The sequence below is a fragment of the Antechinus flavipes genome, chromosome 2 (genome assembly GCF_016432865.1).
Source record: "Antechinus flavipes isolate AdamAnt ecotype Samford, QLD, Australia chromosome 2, AdamAnt_v2, whole genome shotgun sequence".
Taxonomy (NCBI): domain Eukaryota; kingdom Metazoa; phylum Chordata; class Mammalia; order Dasyuromorphia; family Dasyuridae; genus Antechinus; species Antechinus flavipes.
Window position 1 is genome coordinate 453264898 of NC_067399.1, and position 24342 is coordinate 453289239.

The 24342-nt window shown below is 40.2% G+C and overlaps 1 protein-coding gene across 1 annotated transcript in view; it reads right to left on the reverse strand.

The window, feature by feature from the left end:
• Positions 1 to 24342, reverse strand: part of ANGPT4 (angiopoietin 4) — a 66769-nt gene that overhangs the window by 22078 nt on the left and 20349 nt on the right. The window lies entirely within an intron of this gene.

Below are 24342 nucleotides of genomic sequence, written 5' to 3' on the forward strand. Positions count from 1 at the left end.
GAAACCAGTCTTAATATTTCTGAGGACAGAATATAAGCTGATGGACCTACCGGGGGTGAAACCAAGGTGTGTTGGTAAATGTTTGACAACTATTTATTCTGCCAAAATGGCATTCACAACACTTTTAAATTTAATCTGCATTATTGACATTTTCTCCATCACTTTCTGAAGTTTAGAAATCAATAATAAATCAAGCCCTGATTTGTAGCATTAAAAAAAAATTCAAAGAATCTGTGCTCTGAAATTTTAACAACAAGTTCTTTGAGCAAGTTCCAGAATACCACTGAAGAGAGCCCCAGTGAGGGAACCACAGAATGGGGGAGAAAGAATAGGATGGTAAGTTTTGCTTTTCTTCATTGCTAACTAAGTTTTAGTTGTGTTGTTTACAACCATGGGAAGGAACCATGTGGATCTGTACTCTACTTATTCCTAGATACACTGTTGGGGGGTAAGCCCCTGATTTTCAGGATGCATTCACTTTGAATTTGCCAAGAGGGTCTTTGGCAAATCAATTCAACCCCCTTAGCCTTCATTGTGGAAATGAACAGGGTTAATCATTTTCTCCTACCCTCATCCTTTTGTCTTTGAGACTAATGCTTCCGGTCACTTCCATGGTTCTTCCCCTCATGTAACTCTTCCTTCAGTATCTCCTTCAGCTCCTTCCCTAAAGTTTTCCTTTAGAACCAAGATGGAAAGTTGTAGCATATGTTTTATGATAGAGTACTATTGTACTATAAGAAATAAAAAAAGGGAAGAGGAGTGATTTCAGAAAAACATGACAAGACCTATATGAACTGATGCAAAATGAGAAGAGCCAGGAGATTATTGTGCACATAATAGCAATGTTATAATAATGATTAACTGAGAAAGACTTGGCTTCTCTGATCAATACAATGATCTAACACAGTTCCAAAGGACTCATTATGAAGAATGTTATCCACTTCAAGAGAGAACTGATGAACTCTGAGTCCAAATTGAAGAAAAATTTCATACTTTCTTTTTCTTCCTTTAAAATTTTTTTTAAATATGGGAATGTTTTGAATGATTTCACATGTATAGTTGATATATTGCTTGTCTTCTTTGTGGGTTGGGGAAGGGATGAGAGGGAGGGAGAGAATTTGAAATTCAAAATTTAAAAAGGAGTGCTACAAAATAAATAAATAATAAATTAAAATGTAAAAGAAAAAACAAACAAACCAAGGTTGGGGTGGGGAGGACAAAAGCAAGATGGCATAGATCCTGATTCTAATACCAATCCAGCTATCCAGAAAGCTCCCAGCTTGACTAGTAACTTTTCAGTACTGGGAGAGAAGAAAAAAGTATGTGTTCTCTCTTATTCTTTGCTCTGAGAATTAAAAAAAAATTAACAACTTTCCTTCCTTCAGTTCCAAGTCCCCAACCACAGAACCCCACTGACAAATAGTATAAATGTAGATCTGTCTTTCATTCTTGGCACTGCTTTCTCTACAACTTCCCCTCTCTTGGTAGCTAAATGTGCTTCTTGTCATGGTGACTCCTCTCCTCTCTCCTGGTTCTGTGGACTGCTCCAGTGCCAGTATTTTATTCCTCAGATCTCACATAGTTTCACCTCCTCACACAAGCCTGGGAGAGTAAGCTTTTAAATCATATCATCTTCACTCCCTCTATCCCAGGTTAAGGCAGATACCCTTTGGAATAGGGAGAAAAGCTAGGAATCTCACACCGGAAAACCACCAGGAATCCATCTCCAGCATTTTGATCCCCTTGGCAATACTAAGGCAGAACTATAACTGAGGATACTGGTCCCTTCTAGAGTTAACTCCATGATCCTACTGTGCCTAAAATACTGAGCACACTAAGATAAGCACAAATCCTAGAGGAGCTCACTATACACACATATGTAAGCACACATATATAAGTACATGTATATATAGATATATGTGTGTATATTAAACTTCTCTAGGGTTTATGTATACATGTATGTGTATATGTACAATAAGTTCCTCTAAGAACTTACATGCGAATGAATATATGTATATATGAACACATACATACATGTGCACACAGATAAAAAAGAAAGTATCTACATGATAACTTGAAGAGAAGGAAGGGACCTAAGGAGGATTAGGACATATTTCTGTTTGGTGATAGCTCCCAAATTGAACCTTGAAGGATTGTAAAGATTCTGCCACCCAAATTAACATCTATCTTCTTTTTTCCTCTTCAATAGTATTTTATTTTTCCAAATATACATAAAGATAGTTTTCAACATTCATTTTGGTAAGATTTTGTGTTCTAAAATTTCCCCCTTCCTTTCTTACCTCCTCCCTCCCCAAGATAGCAAGCAATCTCATATAGGTTAAACATATTTCCATATTTGCCATGTTGTACCACCTTCCCTCTTTATTCCCATACTGGTTGCCAGAGGTCACTAAAGTCATGTAGAATGCTGGCACTACTCTGTGCTGGTCCAGTAGACAGGAGGCCTGGCAGGACCATAGCCTCTGAAGAGCATCCAGGGATTACAGTCACTAGTTGAGAACATAGCTTATCATGATCTCTCTGTCTCGGGAGAACAGGGCTTGTTTTGGGGCTCTGCAAGTCTAGGTGTGCTGTGGAGGTTGAAGGTTTTTGGCACATGGAATCATGTTTCTGTAGTACTATCTGCAGGTCAAGGGTCTGTGGTAATTATGATAATGACAAGAACCACAACTCAGGAGAACTGTCATGGATAACGAACAAGTCTCAGCATCAGGAATCAATCAACTAGTCAACAAGCATTTGCTAAACATCTCCTGCATATCAGGTACTGTGCTAGGAATATTTGGGATCAAATTCTGCCTCTGATACATACTGGCTGAGAGAGTTTTCCACGTCATTTAATCTCTCTGTGTCCCAGAAAACTTTTAAGTTGTAGAGCTGGTGCTGGTCGACTTTGGTGGAAGAAATCCTTTCCTGGGGAGTTTCTCCACCAAAAAAATCTCAGTCTTAGTCAAAATAAAAAGAAAAACCTATCCCCAAAGCAACAACAACAAAACAACTAATAATAAACTAACTTCCAGATAGCTAAAGTATGTTTTCTACAACTAGTCTTTGGGATAAATTGTGCAAGTATTAGTACTCTCACTGTACAGGTGAGGAAACCAGTTTGGACAGAGATGGATGGTGTAATCCATCCAAAGTTACACAATTGATTAGCTTTGAAGTCTGGCTCAGACCTAAGCTTCCTAACTCCAGTGTCAGGCCTCTTTCCTTGATACGAACTTATATCTGTTTGCAGGGGTGATGTTCTTCAGAACCTATACACTTGCCAGTCTTTCTGTTTACTGAATCAGCACAAAGTAATTCCAGAATTCTATATGACCTCAGGCAACCAGTATGGGAGTAAAGAGGGAAAGTGGTATAACATGGAAATATGCTTAAAATGATTGTATATGTTTAATTTATATCAGATTGCTTGCTTTCTTGGGGAGGGAGGAGGTAAGAAAGGAAGGGGGGTGGAAATTTAGAACACAAAATATCACAAAAACGAATGGTGAAAACTATTTTTATGTGTATTTAGAAAAATACTTGTCTATTGCAGAGTCACTTGAAACCTTTACCTCTACTTGAGAACATAAAGGAATAGAACAGAGACCCAGCCACCCATGACACAGAGTTTCCTTAAGACAGAGGACTGGGGATGAGTTGACCTTGAATCCTAGTTGCAAGTGCAGGTCACCAGCTGTCCTTGGGAACAGGATGAAAGAACAGAATAGAAGACTGCCTCCTCTCCTCTCTCCCCCGCGCCCCCCTCCCAACACATGCACACAGCTGGGAATCATCATTCCATACTCCACAGCAGTCGCCACACCACAGGCACCAAAGGGGCAGGACCCATCGTACTTTCTGGATTTTTTCATCTTTTCCCTCATCCAACCTCAGCCTTTTGGTGAATGGAACTTAGACAGAGTCCTGCCAGAATGACTTTGGAGGGAGCTGGGGTCACCAGTTGGAGGAGAGAAGATCTACCTCATCCATAAGTCAATCTGGGATCCAGGCTTTCCCCCTGCCCTTTAAATAACAGCTGGAGGATTCTGTGGCTTTTTCTTTCCCATCAAGTTGGGAGTGTGGGGAGAATATAAAAGACAAGGCAGTACCTAAAGCCCAAATTTCTTTGCCTTCTATAGAATATCAGAGCTGGAAGGTCCCTTAGAACATAGAAAATTAAACTGACTGGGGACCAGCTCCCTCAGACTTCTTTGGAAGTTCTTGGATTGAGTTCTGGGCACCATGGTTTAAGAATGACATTGGTAAAGGAGGGAATATCAAGAGGAAGGTAATCAGGATGGTCTTGAGGCTCTCGACTCTAAGTCAGATGAGGATTATTTACAGGAACCAGGAAGATTTATCCTTGAGAAGTCTAGGGATTTGATAGTTGTGTCCACATCTTTGAAGGCTATCACATGGAGGAATGACTGGACTTTTCTGCAGTCCCTGGGGATAGAACCAGTAGTTAACAGGAGGAAGTTGGAAAGAGACAAATTTGGATATAAGGAAAAACATCCTAACAGGGCTGTCCAAAAGTGGAACAAGCTGGGTGAGGTCGGGATTCCCCCACCTTTGGGGTTTTCAAGCAGGGGCTGAAGGACCACTTCTTGGCCATGTTATTGTCTCATTCCTTTAAGATTTTACTAGGTAGTCCATGAGGTTCATTACAACTTTAAATTCAATGATTCTGTGATCTTAGACATAGACTGTCAGAGCTGGAAGGGTTTTCAACAATTAACTGGTTCAAGTTCCTCGTTTTATTCATAGGGAAACAGGCTCAGGGAAGAACAATGTCTTTATAAAGCAAATTGGATGTCACCTTGATGAGCCTTCTCTCATTATTGCTTTGGGCCTGGTTTTGAGTATTCCATTAACACATTGAATGATTGGCTAAGTTACCCAATTTTAGAGCTGAGACATCATCTAATTCAACCTCCTAACCGACATAGGAATCCTCTCTATAGCTTCCATGACAAAAGAATCACTATCTAATAAGTCTAATCACTTTCTGAGCCTCAGTTTCCTCCTCTGAAAAAAATTATTTCCTCTGCACTTCAGAACTCATATCTCTGCTTTGTCAGTTAGGCAGTAAGCATTTATTAATTGCCTACTATGTATCAGATACTGTTCTCAGTCTGGGGATACAAAGAAAGGTAAAGAGACTGTCCTTGCTTGTCAGGAGCTCACAGTCTAATGGGGGAGACAATGTATAAATTGTAAGGGGTTAAGACTACACTATTCTGGAATGCCCTTTGGGGGCTGCCCTTGGACTTCTTAACTCACATTAACTCAACAAACATAAAGCACTTTAGATAAAAGACACTGTACTTGGTGCTAGAGCCATGAGGAGGAATATGGAGCAATTTTCCACCCTAAAGAATTTACTTTCTCTTGAGTAGAGAGAGAGGTGAGGATGTAGCATGTCTATAGATAAGGAAATATAAAGTATGAATAAATTTTTTAAAATGTTATTTCTCTGAGGGGAGAAGTTATTAACAATCCAGGGCAAGGAGCAGGAAAGCTCTTGTCTAGGTTACAGTGTGACTTCTGAGCTAATTATTTCACCAAAACTCTTCTCTCCAAAGTTTCCAAGGAATACTTAGTTGCCAAATCCAAAGCGCTTCTCTCAATCATTCCCCTTGATCTCCCTGCACCCTCTTACACTGTTGATCATCCCTTTTTTCCTTGTTTCTCTCTCCTCTCTAGGTTTTTTTGGTATCACTATCTTGGTACTTTTCCTACCTGACTGCTCCTTCTCAGTCTCCTTTGCTGGATCTTCATCCAAATCTTGTTCTATAGCTATTAAGTGTCTCGCAGGATTCTGTCTTACACGATTTCACTTGGTGATCTCACCAGCTTCCTTGGATTTAATTACTATCTCTGATGATTCCCAAGTCTACTTAACATCTTTGATTACTATCAGTCATGCAAGTCCAATTGTCTTTCAGGCATTTCCAACTGTATGTCCAGTAGACATTTTAAACTCAACATGTCCAAAATGAACTGATTATCTTTCCCCCTAAATCCTTCCTTTTCTCTCCAGCTTCCCTTTTCCTGTAAAGGATAGCACTCCTCTCCCAGTCCTTTAAAACTTCAATTCTCAACTCTCTATCTCTCACTATCCATTGTATCATCTCCCAATTATATCTTTTTTTTTTTTTGTCGGATGTTATTTCACTCTGATACAAGCTCTTAACTCCTCCTGCCTATTTTATTGATTGCAGTTGCCTGCTGGTCCACCTTCCTGCCTCAAGTCTCTCCTCACTTCAAATTCATCATCCATTCAATCACCAAGTGATTTTTACTAAAGCTCTGAACAAATTATGTTACCCACCCATTCTATAAACTCCATGTCTCCCTATTGCCTGTAGGATCGAATATAAAATGCTGTTTGGCATTCAAAACACTTCACAATTTAACTTCCTCATACCTTTCCAATCTTCTCAACCCTCCTCTCTGATACAATTTCCAATCCCTGGCCTCCTGGCTGTTCCATGAACAAAATATTGTATCCCTTGTCTTTGGGCATTATTCTCTCTTACGGTCCTTCATCTCAGCCTCCTGGCATCCCAGACTACCAACTAAAATTCCACCTTCTATAGGAAGTCTTCCCTAATCTCTCTTAATTCTAGTGCCTTCCTTCTGTTCATTATTTCCTATATAGTTTGTTTTTGTTTGTTTACTTTTCTCTTTCTCTGGGGCAGAGACTGCATTTTGCTTCTTTTTATTTCCCCAGTGCTTACATTGGGGTTCCGTACTAAATAAATAGTAGGCACTTAATAACTTTTCTTAACTGACTGATTTATGACTTAGGGATTTTCAAGTTGGAGGTGAAGAAGGATTAAATCCCAGATGTAGGAAACCACATCTGCAAAGATATAGAGTATAAGTTGGATTTTCATGTAAGGATATTCAGGAAGTACAATTTGAGATATAAAATTTCCCCTAAGAACTTTGGCTGCATCCCATAAATTTTGGTATGTTGTTCTCATTATTATCATTCTCTTGGATGAAATTGATTGTTTCAGTGGTTTGTTGTTTCAACCATTCATTCTTTAGGATTAGATTATTTAGTTTCTAATTAATTTTGGTCTATTTTGAGCAGGACAATTTGAGTGGGATGCCACTTTGAGCCTTGTGTTAACCCCTTGTACTCTATAGGGACAGCCCAGGTTCCCTCATACCCTTCTCAAGATGATCTTAGTATTCTTCATATCCCCTAGGAACACCCTAACTTTTTTTACATTCCTGGGCATGATTTACTGGAGATTCCTCAGGGTCTTATAGATAGCTAGGGCCCTTAATCCCTCTGGCAGTCCTGCTTCAGGATGTTACAGTCTGGCTAGGATCTGGCTGATGGAAAGTGGGAATATTAGTGAATTGTCTAGGATACTTTTCAGAACTTATTCCTGCTAGAATGTATGAATGAATCATGCTTGATGCAGTGGGGATGGCCTGGTGATGGGGAGTTGAGAAAGGTAGCAAACTGAAGAGAGGGATCTGGGAAAGACAGTGTGATAGAGCATTGAATTGATGATCAAAGGATCAATGTTCAAAACTAGTCTCTACTACTAACCACCTCATTACCAAGTCATTGCTCTTTTCCTTATATTGCAATGTCTGCAGGTTCTTAAAGTATACCTAACTGAATCCTCTTATTTTACAGACAAGGAAACAGACTCAGACAGGAAAAGCAGCTTCCTTAAAGGTAAGATCAAATTAGAAGCAGATCTGTGACTCAGACCTAGGTTTTATGGTAGAATGTCTCATTAGATTTAGAGAATCTAATAATAAGAATTGGTTATCTGAGCTGGAAAGATCTCAGTTTATTCCAACTTTTCCTTTGTTCTAGGGGTTCCCTTTTCTACTTCCTCAGTGGGGGAGGAATAGCAAACAGATTTTGACTTAGACATTTCCTGACACGTTTAGAATGACACCGAATCTCTACAAGACCCTCTGAATGCTCCTTAGCCTTGTTTTACTCAGGTATAAAATTGGACTTAGGAAATCTTAAACGTAAAGGAATGGACACAAAAAATATTTTCCAATTATCCTTCCTTACCCAGAAAAGGCAATTTTGAGGAAGCCCCACCACTGAATGCCCTGGAGAAGCAAACGCTGACTTTCAGATGTGAGCTGGAGCTGCTGCTGCCCAAGTCAACAACCTTACCCTATTCCTGTCCAAGACCTTCCTGCTCAGACTCTGAATTTCTACTGCAAGCAAAGGGACAGAGAGTGTGATCCAGTGGAAAGAGCCTAGGTTTGGCAGCCTGGAGAAATGCGTTCTAATTCAGACTGTCATTGACTCACTGTGTGATTTGAGTTGTCATTTTCCCCTTGCATAGCTTTATTTTCTTTGTAAAGCAAAGGAGTTTGTCTAGCTAGTTTCTGTGCTTGGAGGACAATCTGTCTCTACTCAGCCTGACATTTTGTGTTTTGTGTTTCATTTTCTGAACCAAGTTCCTTTCTACTCATTTATTTTAGGAATACTAACTGTTCTTGATCCAGAGAAATGGTTCTCAAATTTGTCCATTGTGGTAGAACCTTTCAGTTTAAACAAAACTTTGGTGGAATCCTGTAGACTCTTGTAGTAAAATCATCTAAAATAATTATTTTTAATGCTTAGCAAACAACAGAAGATTCAATGAAAACAAACTTGGGGTATGTCAGGGCTCCTTGCAGCATAGTTTAAGAAACAACTGGTCTTGGGTTCCTTTCCCCAGTGGATTCCTTCAGGGGACACCACAGCTGCCATGCAAAACACACTGAGGTTTCTTCGGGGCGCCACTAGGCTCTGAGCCTGGACTGGAAGTAAATCATAGGATTTAGAAGCTGGAAGGGACCTTAGTCCTCTGAATATTTCCCACTGGATCTCCTCCAGATTTGGGGCTTGGCCTCTCTGAGACCCTGTTTTAATTTGAGGAATGAAGAGGCAAGCTGGGCAGCAGGAAGGTCAGGTCTTTTGTCCTTCCTTGCCACAAGATTCATCCCCAAGCTGGTTTGTGAATTCCTTTCAAAATAGCAAAAAGGTTTTGTTGAGAGAAAGTCAGACCCAGAAACCAGTGAAACTACCATTATCAATAAAAGAATAGACCTTAGGTCTTTATTTGGGGAATGAAAGAAAAAAAGATAAGGCAAGATAGGATCATTAATGAGAATATTAGAGAAGGACAGACCCAGTCAATGAGAGCCTGTTAATGCATGAGATGATCCGGGATACTAGGGGGGGAGATTTCCCAATCATGTGTGGGCCAAGATATGAGGGAAAGGAGAACATGAAGTGGAAATCTTCAGAGTTGGAGAGACCTTAGAACAAAATATTTTTTTAAAATTTTTATTTAATAATTACTTTATATTGACAGAATCCATTCCAGGGTAATTTTTTTTTTTTACAACATTATCCTTTGCACTCGTTTCTGTTCCAATTTTTTTCCCCTCCCTCCCTCCATCCCCTCCCCTAGATGGCAAGCAGTCCTTTATATGTTGGATATGTTGCAGTATATCCTAGATACAATATATGTTTGCAGAACCAAACAGTTCTCTTGTTGCACAGGGAGAATTGGATTCAGAAGGTATAAATAACCCGGGAAGAAAAACAAAAATGCAGATAGTTCACATTCGTTTCCCAGTGTTCTTTCTTTGGGTGTAGTTGCTTTTGTCCGTCATTTATCCATTGAAACTCAGTTAGGTCTCTTTGTCAAAGAAATCCACTTCCATCAAAATATGTCCTCATACATTATCATTGTTGAAGTGTATAATGATCTCCTGGTTCTGCTCATTTCACTTAGCATCAGTTCATGTAAGTCTCGCCAGTCCTCTCTGTATTCATCCTGCTGGTCATTTCTTACAGAACAATAATATTCCATAACATTCATATACCACAATTTACCCAGCCATTCTCCAATTGATGGGCATCCATTCATTTTCCAGTTCCTTAGAACAGAATATTAGAGGTGACAGAGTCCTTAGAACATATTTTCAGAGCTAGACAGGATCTTAGAATATGGAATTTTAGAACTGGACGGGCCCTTTTAATCTAAAACATTGGCTGTTAGATCTGAAAAGGAGTTTAGCAAGCATCCGTTTCATTTTGGTACCTAGAAAACTGAGGCCAAATAAGTGAGAGAAATAGTTATTTCTTTTTTATATCAATAACCAATTACTATTGGGGAGATACAGGATTTTTTCCCTTCCTAGTTCTTCATTCTCTAGACCAAATCAGCCCCTGAAGAATATGGTTGATAATGACATTGGATTTAACATTCTCAGTCTTGTTCAAACTCTACCCAATTGGGGAAGCTCATTGTATTGGTGGTTGGTGAGATAGACTCTTTGTCTACATTGTTGAGGGCAGTCTGAGAGCAAAAGGGACTTAAAGACTTGGTAGCACAGCCTCTCATTAGAGTAGGCTCATCTCTCATTATACTATTCATTCTTTTCATTGTTAACAGATTATTAACTGTGGGAAACATCCAGTCTTCCAAAGACATATCGGTATCAATAAGCCACCATGATCCTCTTTGGTTTATGAGATAGCCAAATGACCATTCTTTTACGTATAATTAAAAAAATGATTAATTACTCAGAAATTATGTCTCAAACTTTTTACACATCACAAAGGGGAAATGGCTTGCCTAAAGTCACACAGCAAATGCCCCATTGGTCTAGGATCACTGATTTTGAGATGGAAAGGACCTCAGAGACTCTCTAGTTCAACCCTCATTTTACTTATGAGGAAACTGAAAACTAGGGAGCCAAGATTTGAACTATAGCTCTGATCCCAGCCCGGGAGAATTGTGAGAGAAAGGAAATGCCTTGTTTTGTAATACTGTAACTGATCACTGGGGACCCCAAGACAAAGGATAGAGAATGAGAAATAGAGAATTAGAGAGAGAATAGAGAAAGGGGAAAAAGGGGGACAGGGATAAGAATTAGGGCTAGAATCAAGATCATTCAACCATTTCAACCTTTGATGGATGGAACTTTAACTGGACAGGAATAAACATTAGGAAAAATTGAAATGTTAGAAGATCATAGATAAAACTTGAGGTGGTGGGTAAGAACGGATCTCAGAGATCCCCTGATCCAACCTCTTCATTTTCTAATGGAGGAATTGAACCACAGAGTGATTTAAGTGAATTGTTCAAAATAGGTAGTAAAGAGCAGAGTTAGGATTTAAACTCAGGTTCTCACATTCCAAATTCTGGGTTCTTTCCCACATTGCATCCGTTATCTAATTTGATCCCACAACAATCCTGTGAACCAGATGCTATTATTACTCTCATTGTACAAATGAAGACACAGGGAGCAAAGAAATGCAGGTCTTATGACTTGGCATAGGAGAAAAAACGAGAAAACAAAACCCAAAATAAATTCAGGTGAATAGAACACATAAAAAGAATAATTCAATGATGCTGATTTCCCTCCTATGCAGGGACTGGAGTTGCTACATCTTAGAAGAGCTGGTCAGACAGTAGGACAAGAGGCCTTTTTTCTGGGAAGAAATCAGCAAAGAGGTTAAAGAAGAATGGTAAGATCAGAGGAGTCCTTTTAGGAAGCCTTATCTCCTTCCATTCAAAATCCTCATTTTAAATCCAGTGGTGTGTGTGTGTGTGTGTGTGTGTGTGTGTGTGTGTGTGTGTGTGTGTGTTTGTATTCATAAGGAAAGGCCTCTTAATAATTCCTTCCTTCTTTCCTTCCTTTCTTTTTTCTTTCTTTCTCTTCCTTTCTCTCTTTTCTTTCTTTCTCTTCCTTTCTCTCTTTTCTTTCTTTCTTTCTTCCTCTCCCTGTTTCTCTCTCTCTTTTTCTTTCTTTCTTATTTCCTCTCTCTGTGATACTCAAGAAGATTATGGTGTGTCCATATAGATCCATAGATCCGTTTAGCTATGGATCACAAGGAGGCATGAATAGTTATCTGGAGTCTCTTCCATCCATACTTCCTACTAGGAAGGGAACAAGAGACTGGGACCACAAGGCTGATCCCTTTGCTCTCCCCAAGTAAAGCATATGTAGCTAAAATTATATATTTTTGCCTCCCTGCTAATATGTTAGTCTTAGGGAAATAAATGTTAAGTCCAAGCTTCTCCTAATCGTTATTCATCAATAGGGAGGGAATACGTTAACATATATCCAAAGGCTTGATTTCCTTCCTACCAAATCCCAGTCACACAAAGATCCAGTGACTAACAAATAAACTTATTTATCCAGGGCAATAGGAAATAGAAGCCATACAAGTTATACGATGATAATATACCAGATCACAGTGAATGTGTTCTCCCACTGGGAGTAAGATATTGCCATAAAGATAATTCCAGCTCTCATCAAATGGGAAATTCCACAAAATATCTCACACAGTGAGATTCATTCCCTCTTTCCCTCCCTGCCCTTCCTCTCTTTTTCTATGTCAGGCAATCAGAATTAAGTGACTTGCCAAGGCTCACACAGCTCATAAGTGTCAACTGTCTAAGGCTAGATTTTAACTCAGGTCTTCCTGGCTCCAGGGTAAGTGCTCTATCCACTGTAGCACCGGCTGTCACAAATTATTAATTTTCAAAGAAACACCTTTTGAATTCCTTGCCTCTCTTCCACAAGCTGAGGGAAAAGAGAAAGGCCTGGGGAGCCAAATGGAAATCAACCTGCTTGCTGCCCCTGCAATAAGGGGCTCTTCTTATACTTGTAAGAATTGGCTTAAGATTTATTTGGTTCCTAATCCCAGTGAGGCTTAAATAAATGAAAAGTGGGGAGAATTAGAAGCCAATGCTATCTTCTCAGCTCTCAGTCATTTCTAGCTGCTCAGAAGGAGTCTAAGATTAGATAGGTAGCCGTGGTACATTGAAAAATGCACACTGGCTTTGACATCAGATGACCTGGATTCATATTCTGTTTTTCCCACTTCTGACTTTTATTACTTGTGTGAGTTTGAGCAAATCAGTTTCTTCTCCTATAAAATAAGGGAGATTTTGGACTAAAGGCCTTTGAAGCCCCTCCTGCATCTATCATAATCCTATGCCCTTATATTTGGAGCCAGGAGCATTCTAGTGTTGCTATGGAGAACTAGATATCAATTCTGTCTGACCATGAGAGAAGTGTTCTTTCACACCTTGGTCCCATTTATTGCAGTACAAATGGTTTGGCTCAGTTCCTACTGGGTTCCTTAACCACTGGATGTGAAGGGAGAGACCATCTTCCTCCAAGCTTCCCACTATCCATAGTAGTTCAGGCAGGGATGTGATAGAGCCAGCTCTAAACAGCTCTGAGAGAACTCATTGTTAAATTTTCATTGTGAGCATTTACAGATATCTGTAATCCTCTACAAATCTAGGACTGATTTATTGTTTTGTTGATCATCAAGCCTTAAGAAAGTGTTAATAATATGCAGCAAGATCACTATATAAATATGTATACATGTTTTGGATTTAACATATATTTTAACACATTTAACATTCATTGGACTACCTACCACCTAGGGAAAGGGGTAGGGGGAAGGAAGGGAAAATTTTGAACAGAAAGTTTTGCAAGGGTCAATGTTGAAAAATTACCCATGCATATGTTTTGTAAATAAAAAACTTTAATAATTTTTTTAAAGTGTTAATATAGATTAAATTTAAAAATATGCATGCATACATGCCTACCCCTGGGTTAAACATTTCCCAGCACATCCCCTTTATTGGTCTATAAACATTGCTTGAGCCCAGCAATAGAAGTCTTGGAGAATGAAGTCATCACCAGATTGGAGGCTTGGTGACCAGAGGATAACAACTTTAATAATGACTGGAATTTATGTAGTGTTTTAAGGTTTGCAAAGTGCAAAGAATCCATTATCTCATTAGATATTCACAATACTCCTGAGTTCAGGAATTGTAGGACTCCCAGGCTTCCCTGATGACACCAGAAAGGACCAGATGCAAATGATAAGAAGTAGATATTAGATCATGTCCCTCCCTCCTCAAGTCAAGATTGGACAATTAAGACAATTAATAGAAAGGCAAAGATGAATTCAAAACCAGTCTCAGGAGCTTACCAACTATATGACCCTGGGCAAGTCACCTAATTCTGTTTGCCTCAGTTTTCTCATTTGTAAAATGAGCTGAAGAAGGAAATGGCAAACCATTTCTCTGCCAAGAAAACTTCAAAACCACCTTCGTAATTCCCAGTGACTCCAGAAGCACATCCTTTCTTAGATCCCCCCTACCATTGGTGGGGGTCATTGAAAGTTACCTGGGGATTATTGAAATTTTCATTCTAGGAAGATCCCTGAACTTGGGGTTATATAGCTCTTTGGCCTGTGGCCCCTCTGGTAGCTTACTTTCCCTCTCTTTGAGTTCACTCAGGAATGGTTTATTTTGTGTTTCTGTTGTTCAGCCATATCTGACTCTCTGTGACCCCATTTGGGGTTTTCTTGGCAAAGACACTGGAGTGGTTTGCCATTTCCTCCTGCAGCCCATTTTTTTTAACAGATGAAGCAACTGAGGCAAATACCCAGCTAGTAAGTGTCTGAAGCTAGATTTGAACTCAGAAAGATGAGTTTTCCAGGAGGATTGCCAAAGAAATATGGTCAAAGCCAGCTCCTATGGTTAACTTGTCCGAGTCCTAGAAGGGGCTGCAGATCACAGACCTCCGTCTCCCCATAGTTACTCAAGGTGGCCAGCCTCCTCCCCAGCATCCACCCTATCCCTTTGCTCTCTTGTTTGTTCCTCTCCTCTCCTGCCTCCTACTTCAGGCTCTTTGGTCTTCTGAGGAGAAACAGGGTGTGGAGAGTGGAGAGGACCACATTTGGATTCAGGGGCTTAGATTTAAAGTGCAAGGTCACTCTACGCTTGTGATCTTGGATAGGTCATTGAGGCTTGGGATTCAGAGGTGGAAGAGATCTTCTAATCCAAATTCTCTTCATTTTAAAGAGGTAAAAACAGAGGCCCAGAGGAGCTAATTGTCTAAAGTCACACAAGTGGCAGAGCCACCATTCAAATCCAATGATCTTTCAGCTTCATTAGACTGGTCTAAATGTATCTTTCTGAGCCTCAGTTTCTTCTGCTGTTAAATGATGAAGTTGGACTGGATAATATCAAGGCCTCTTTCCAAATTTAGATCTTATGATATTTATTTGGAGGGGAGTCTGGGCCTGGGAGGAATTCCCAGACCCTCTAGGCCAAGGACTAAGACCTCCGTCCTGCCCCCTGCCCCAACTGGAAATGTGCTGGACTTGTTTTTCTTATTTTATCTAAATTGAAGGAGCATAAGGGGCCAGGAGCACCAGGCTTTCCATCTGGCTATTTTCATCCTTGGGAGAAATTCACTGTAGTTGGACCCAAAACCCTGAGTGGAGCTTGCAGCTGGAACAGAATTAAGAGAACCACAGGGTAAAGAGAACCCTTAAGCAAGTGGATTCCCCTGCTAAAAGGAAATGATTTCTGCATCTTAACTAATCAATGACTTAATGAAGAGGAAGAGGAGATTATATCAAAATTTCTTCATTTGACAAATGTTTTATTTATTTATTCAATGGTCATTGTGTGAAGAATTCCAAAATTGGTCTGCTCTAGATCAGTGCTTTTCAAAGTGGGAAATGTGGCCTCCTGACCTGAATGGGCTTGTGATCAACCAATTACTTGGTGGGAAGATGGCCTCCCTTCCCCAAAATAGCCAGTGATGTCTCCAACACATCATACCTAGCCATATCATCCAACATGTCCTCAGTGTGCAAGATCCCAACCTTTTCCATTTTGAGGTTGGCTTTGGTTTCTCAAAGCAGTTAAATAATTTATTTGATTCCCTAGACATCTATAGCAGCAGTTGTATTGTCACTATGGGAAAATTCTTTCCTTCCCTTCCTTTCCTCCCTACCCCCAAACAAAACTATCTCCTGCTTCCTGGCTGTATCAGGTGCCCCTAGGAGGGTCCTGCTTTATGCTCAGGGGCAGTAAGTGGTGAATAGGAAACCCAATTTTCTGTTTTAAGTTTGGGTGGGAGACATTGAGTCACACAGAACAAGTCAGCATTGGTGGGTTGTAGTCTTCATTGCAGCTTTCATCACAATGTTCTTTTCCCCTTCCTCAACTCTATCTACTCTTTCCAAATATCCCAGCTTCTCTCAAGGACTATTAGATGTTCAGATTCCCAACCTTGACACTGTCTTTGATTCTCCACTGTGCATACAATCAGATGCCAAACTTGTCATTTTTACTCCCACAATTTCTCACAAATGTTCTCTTTTCCCTGCTCACATGGTTGCCAGTTCAGACTCTCATTACCTTTCATATAGACTATTGCAACAGACTCTTAATTGTTCTCCCTGTCTCATTTCTCCTTCTCTAATGTATCTTTCACACAGCTTCAGAAATGATTTTCCTAAAACAGATCTGAGCATACTAGTCCCTGCTCAACAAAATCTAATAACTCTTTAGTACTTCTAAAATAAAATGTTATTTTATTTTTGTCTCACTAACATTTGCGAATGTCAATTTTGGAGTAATTTTATAATATACATAATTATTAGTGTAGTGGTACATGTATATTAATAATAAATAAGTAAATATGCATGTATTGGGAGTATGTAATCAACATTTTAAGAAATATCTATTTTTTAATGTTCATTTTTTAGAAATAGCATTACAAATTCTATCCATCTCTCCCTCGCATTGAAAAGGCAAGAAATATGATATCAATTCTATATGTGAAATCATGCAAAGCATATTTCCATGTTAGCCATGCTGCAAAAGAAGCACGAAAAACAAAGTGAAAAAATTATGCTTCAGATGTCTCCAGTTATCAGAATTGTCTTGGATCACTGTATTGGTGAGAATAGCCATATCATTCACAGTGATTGTTGTATGATATAGTTCTTACTCCATAAATCTTCTCTTAGTTCTTTTGCTTTCACCCTGCATCAGTTCATACAAGTCTTTCCAAGTTTTCCGAAATCTGCCAGCTTGCCATTTCTTATAGCACAGTAGTAGTCCATCACAACCATATATTTCATCTTGTTCAGCCATTCCCCAATTGATGGGCATCCCCTCAATTTTCAATTCTTTGCCACCGCAAAAAGAGCTGCTATAAATGTTTTTGTACATAAGGATTTTTCCTTTTTCTTTGATCTCTTTGGGAATCAAAGGGTATACCATTTTACAGTCCTTTGGACATAGATCCAAATTGCTCTCCAGAATGGTTAAATTAGTTCACAACTCTACCAACAATGCATTAGTGTCCAATTTTTTCACATCCTCAACTTTCTTTTACTGATGAGGTAAGTGCATGATCAAAAAAAAGCATGGAGACCATAAATATAGATGGTTGGCAAGACCTCTTCTAGTTATAATATGCTTTGCTTTATGTTCTAAGGCCCCTTCTAGCTCAGATATTCTATGTTCCATAATTACTTATAGATCTACCATTCTTTATTATTTTTACTCATATTTGTATTTATTTGGAAACAGAGGCAATTTTGTTGATGGCATAGCAAAGTGGTAGGAGGAATTCCAAATTTCACTGTCAAGCAATAGGAGTAACAGCTTTAGGAGTCCACACTAAAAGAGGCTTGAATCATTTGTCCCTTTAATCTGTTATGGAGTTTGACTTGGATGTGGCATTCACCAATGTATTACAGCTTGGATGACAGAGTTTATCTTTGGGCTTTATAATATAATACCAGTACTTTCCAAATAGTACTTTCCAATTAAAAAATATTTCATGTATAAAGAGGGATCTAGATGGGAACAGGAGGTGAGAACTAGGAAGGATATACTGCTTGAGAATTCAATTTAGATCAGTATTGTTTATAACTCTATGCACAACACTGAGAGGCTCTCTGGAGCATCTTTAAAGTTCATATTTCCATAACTCATATTTATATAATTCTTCATTTATTTACAGCCAGAGAGGAAAGGACCTTTGAAGATCAGCTAGTCCAACAGTCTCATTTTATAGATGAGTAAACTGAGTTATATAGTAGAAGACAATTGCTCAAGATAGAAAAAAATCATTCAATCAGTCAGAAAATATTCATTAAATACTTGATGATGTGCCAAGTGCTGTGATTTAGAGAGCCGGAATTTGAACCCAGATTGAAGCTAGATCTTCCTGCATCAAACCTACTACTCCTTTCACTACAGCACACTATTTTTGCAGAGTACTTTTCTCATAACAATATGCAAAGTCAAAAATGCAGGTGGTGTTATCTCTATTTTTAAAATATGGAAAGTGACTCAGAGGTTAAGTAGGTCCCACAGTTACTAAGGGTTGGAGCTGGGATTTGAACCTAGATTCTCTTTCTGCTATTGCTACATTACCTGAATCATAATAATAACAGTGGGTGGGAGAAGGAGGGGAAGGAAGAAAAGAATTTGGAACTAATAATAATAATGATAAGAACAACAATAACAACTCTATTAAGTATCATCAGTCAAGTCCATTGCTGAAAACTTCCTCCTTCTTGAGGGAATAAATAATATCAAAACTTGACCCTTTTAAAGACCTCTCCAAAAGGCTTTCCTTCTTCTTCTAGGAGGTTTGGATAAAGATTCCTTTTCCCTCATCCAGCATCTTAAAATCACTACTAAGTAGGCTAACATATCCTCTTTCTTCCAAGTAAACTCAGTCTCAATTATCCTCTCCTACATCATTAAAAAGCAAAGCCCCCAATAATTCCTCCAAACAGTTTCAGGGAAGGACCTGTCCTAACCATGGGGAGAGGGTGTGTGTATTAGGGATTGGGAATAGCAAGGAAAATTGCCAATCTGGGGAATATGAACCATTTGCCTGTTTCATGGATCTTTCTGAAAGACAAAACCTTTCGAGCTTGGTGATCCGGCACAGTGGATGGAATGAGGACAGGCTGGAGGGAATTTGGGCAGCTAAGTAGGGCAGTGGACAGAACTCTGACCCTGGAGTCAGGAAGAGCTGAGTTCAAATCCAGCTTCAACATCTACTCACTGTGTGACCTTGGGCAGATCACTTTGCCCCGTTTGCCTCTGTTTCCTGGAGAAGGAAATGGCCAAGCACTCCAATATCTCTGCCAAGAAATCTTCAAATGGGGTCACAAAGAAATAATTGAACAACAAAAGAATGAATCAACTGGGATAATATCTGAAAGTTGTCTATCTGGGTCAGGTAAGTAGTCTCACAACCAGACTGGAATGTAGCAGGGCAAGGATCATTCTCATTTTATAGAAAACCAAGTTTAGAGAGGGGAAGGGTGGGTAGGATGCAAATGCGAGGTTTAGAGCTGAAATTCAATCTGCAAATCCAATTACTCCACTACAGCGTGCTGTTCTAAACTCTACCAAGTCCAGGTTTGCTCTTTTATACAGCCTGGAGACAGAGGAGAAATACATAGCCAGCTATAATACACAGTACTACATGATAAGTACATAACTGTACTATTGTAAAAGCTAGACAAGGTCTGAGGGGGGAAGTTTGTTACCAGTGGGAGGGATCAGGGAAGGCTTCATGGAAGAAGCTGAATTTGAATAGAGCTTTTTAAAGGGCTAGTAGAATTTCAGCAGTGGAAGGATGGGAGGGAGGGCATTGTAGGAAGAAGAAATAGTCTAATAAAAGCTATGAAGGCTTGAAGGTTGGGGGCGTATAGGAGGGACAGCAAGGAATGCATTTTGGCTGGGATAAATGGAATCAGGTGACTGAGATTCAACCAGGACCAGTTTAGAAATAAACCTGAATGGAGAATGATTGTTTCTTGAGAAGACACCTAGAGAAGGGCTTGTATCAACATAGCCATAGGACTTAAGCTAGATGAATCTAGAACTGAGGATTCTCTAAGCAGGATTTATCACTGAGATAATCTAATGTGGTGGATGTTGAATCCTTTCTCAAATACCTATTAGCTATATGACCCTGGATTAGTTACTCTGTGCCTCGATTGTCTCATTTGTGAAATAAGAAAGCTGGATGAGAGAAATTCCAAAGTCGCTTCTAGTTCTAAATCAATGAATCTGTGGAAGTGCCCTAGGTAAGGATCTCCAACACCCGAATCCACATCCCAGCACTGATCCAGGCTGTGTAATCATGGCTGGCCACTATCTCTCTGTACCTCAGGTTGTTTTTATTAGCAAATGGGGACAATATTGACCACGCTACCTAATTTCCAGGAATGCCACGAGGAAGGTTTACAGACTATAAAGCTCTATGGGGATGTGAAGCACTTTCTTTATTGCTTCAGGTGGATAAGCAGCTATCTGCTATGGTTGTCCACTGTATCCCTAGTTTTTGACCAAAGCAGAGTCTCTATTGTGGTCCAGCCTTCTGTGGAGAGCAAATGTATCTCTGTGGGACTGGCATGAGTGGGAGCAGCAATCACCTGGCTCATGGATTATTCTAAACTGAGGGATGGGAAGTAAAAATGGTAGATCTAAGGAAGAACCTCAAGGCTATTCTCAGGGACAGAGATGATGAGAGTGGTGGTGGGAGCGAGGCTTTCCAGGAGAATGTCCTGCTCTTGCTAATGAAATCTGGAAGAATTGAGAAAGAGTTGGGGAGTGGGAGGTAACTATTCCTTGGCTCCCACCCCTTCCTAAATGGGAAGAAATTACATGGAGGAAGAGTGAACCCAGCCCAGGTTCCAGCTGAGAGCAACCTTGCAGAAGTGACTGTGGAAGGGAAGGAGGATAGTTTCTCCCTAGCTTCTCTTCTTCCCAGGGGCCTCTTGTCTGGCTCCAGTCCTCCCCAAAGGATGTTGGAAAGCTTGCATCTGGGGCCCAGCCTCAGGGAGATCAGGGCTAGCTGATTGCAGAGAGACCTATCTTACTGTCCTAGGCCAAAGTCAAGACTCTAGTGGAGAGGATGGAACGTCATAATAGAAGCAAAAATCATCTACTAAATAGGTCTATAAGGTAAGGAGGGAAGGAGGCTTTGGGGACATTTCAGGCTCTTCCTTACCCCCTAGTCCCTGACCTGGGACATCCTCTTCTTTCCCATCTTCTCTTTCCTCTTCTTATCAAAATACCCCTTGTCCTTCAAAATCCAGCTCCAGTCTTTGTGTGTGAGAAGCAGGGAGGACTTCCTGGAAGAGGTGCCTGCCCTTCAAGTAGAACTTCAAAGACAAAAGTAACAGGCAGATGGGAGAGATGGAGAGCCTGGAAGGTGAATTGTAGGGCAAAGGTAATTAAGTGGATTGGAAGGTGGGCTGAATCTAGTCAGGGGACTTGGATTCTAATCCAAATTTTGCTACCTTTAAACTTGGATAATTCACTTTATTTCTTTGGGACTCAGTCTTCCCATCTGTAAAAGGAGAGGGTTGGATTATATAATCTTTGAGGTCTCTTCCACTTCCAAAATACTCTGATTCAATTTAGAGTTTTGAAGGCTACTCAGACTCAGAGCACCTGCTTCCTGGGGCATTGATTTTAAGGATTGTCCCAAGGCTTAGGAGCTCTGGAGTCTGGGATTCTAGGTATATTATGAGTACAGTTTGGGGATGAGGTCCTGTCTCTTGGTAAGTAAGCCAAAAGATGATTGCTCATTTGCCACGTGTTCAACATCTGGCAGGGGTGTGGGGGGGATAGGGTCTTTGCCCTCTAGTCTGAAATCTGCACTAACTGTCGCTGACCTCTCTGGAGATCAATTCCAAGCCTGTAAAAGGATCCCAGGTTTGGAGCTAGATGTTGTCTACCCCAGACTTCTCACTTGATAGATGAGGTGAGGTCCAGGGAGGTTAAGTTACTTGTCCAGAGTAATATATATCATACTGTAAGTGACGGGGCTGGAATTCCAACCAGGCTTCCTTAGCTCCAAATGCTCTTCCCTTTAGACCACACTGTGCTTTCCAGCCTGGTCTAATTCTCAGATCCTACGTCCTATTGTCTTTTCATTTCTAACATTTAGGTTTATGTTCCAATCATTCATTCTAAGCATGTCTCTTCTAGAGTTGACATTCTTAAGACTTTATGTGAAACAATAAATCTAAAACTTTACTGGGTTAAGGACCAGATAGTGTGACTCAGACTGTACATATAAATCAAGTCCATAGATCATTTTGGCCTAGAGGGAGTGGGAAAGGATTGGGGAGAACTTCCTGGAAGAGTTGACATTTGAACAAGGCCTTGAATAATGAGAATGATTTTAATCTATATTCTATAGTCGATCTGTAATAGATGAAGACATTTGGCAGATGTGGGAATGATATTCTAGGACAAGGGAATAGTATTTGCAAAAATGTGGAGGTGAAACATTAATTGATTAATAAGCTTTTATTAAGTACCTCCTCTGTACCAGGTCCGGTATCAAGCCCTGGACATACAAAGACAAAAGTGAAATAGTTTCTGACCTCAAGAAGCTTATATTATAAGGGAAAGAGCATATACAGGCATAAATAGATACAAAATAAAGTGGGTACCAAAAATTTTAGTGTAGTTTTAAGCTGTTAAAGCTTATAAAACGAATACAAGGTAGTTTTGGAGGATGATTGTGGTAGCTGATTGGGAATCAGGAAAGATTTCATATAGGAGAGGTGTCTGAATTGAGTTTTGAAGAAAAGGAATGATTCTAAGGAAAAGGGGATAATATGCTTGTTAGGGAAGAGCAGTCTTGGAAAATCAGAGGAAATGGAGTCAAGAAAACTAGTTTAGGGGGATTGTAGAGGACCTTGAATGTCAAGGAGTTTGGACTCTATCCTTAGGCTAAAAAGAGCCCAAGGCACTTGCTGCTGGCTTAGCAATGAGGAATTTATCGAATTTTAGTATATAGTAAAAAGAACAGTAGACTTGAGAGACAACTACCCTGGATTTTAGGTCTGGCTTTGTCACTAACTCACGTGTGACTTTGGATCAGCCAATTCCCCTTGCTAGGTCTTAATTTCTGCAAAATGAGCAATTTGTGCTCATGAGTTCCTAAGACTTCTTCCAGTTTTGATTCAATGAAATATAATCAAACACACACATACACACAATGAGCTAGTATCTTTCCTTTAAAGTTAGCATTGAGGGGACAGTCCACTGCCTCTCCCCCCCAGTCATCCCTTGGTGCCTCCTCAGAGAGGGAAATCTGAGGCTGACCCTGGGGCACGTTCCTGAACAATCTCTTTAAATCCAGGCCTCAGCTGGGCGGGTATCTGGCTCCCAGCTGGGAGGAGCTGAACTGCAGAAATATTCGGCCTTACGCCTTGGGAGACTTCCTGGTTCCAGCCACTTAATCAAATAAATCCATCATTCTGGGTGAAGCTGACTGAGCAAGCCATGGGGCTGACTCTCCAGCACAACTGCCCTCTTAGAGCAATGCTCTGGGATCTGGAAGCATTTGGGGGATGGGGTGAGGGTGGGGTGTTTTCCTGCCTTCCTGAAAATCAAGATGGGACCGTGAGAGGTAGATATTATTATCCCCATTTCACAGAAGAAGAAACTAAGGCAGAAGTCAAGTTGCCCAGGATTATACACTATTAAGTGTCTGAGGATCTATATTTGAACTCAGGTCTTCCTGACTCTAGGCCCAGGGCTTTATTCGTTATACCATTTAACTGCCTAGTAAGTGATTAATATCTACAATAAGGAATGAAGGGGGTTGTAGTTGTCTTTCCAGGGGCATCACCCCCAAATAAACAACCAAAGAGAAGAACTGATTATGAAATTAAAGAAATCTCTGCTGAGATACCATGTTCAGTCACAGGAAACTCAGTTTTTGTTTAGCTAGTCAAAGGGGGAGAAGCAAGTTAGGGGGTAAAGAAGAGACCTCTTTGGCCCCCATGAAGGTTGGCAGCAAACTGGGTCAGGCCTCTGAGATCTTCCTCATCCACCCTGCAAGGGCTTTCAGACCCAAGTACTGTGGTTTCTGTGTGCTGTTCTTAACCTGGTTAAATTTGCACATGGAGTGAAGGCTTTGGAACCTTCTCAGTCAAATGGAGATGGTCAGTTGCCTCCCATTCTAAGGCTAAGCTCAGTTAAGTGCCCTTCTAGGATGCTGTTCCTCTTGATTTCTCTCCTGCGTTTTCCCCTTTCCAGCATAGCTACCTTCACCTGGTATGGAGAGAAGGAGGATGGAAACTGGAGAGTAAATGAGGTGTGAGCAAAGGTGTGGAGATACGAAACCAATCAATAACAATCGTTTATTAAGCACCTAGGATGTGCCAGGAACTATGCTAAGCATGGGGCCTACAAAGACAAAAAGAATCTGAACCTAGCTTTTCCTAATTCCAGACCTTGTGAGCTAATTTTAAAGTACATGGTTTCCTCCTTCCAGCTCTAACACTGAAGATGTTCTTGATAGTTAGGATTGTGTAAGGGAACATCAGTTAGAGAAATTAATAGGAAAGAGTAGAAATAATCTAAAATTTAGGAAGACCTTCCCTTGACTCCAGCCTTTGATACTTCCTAACTGTGACTTGGAGAAAATAATTTA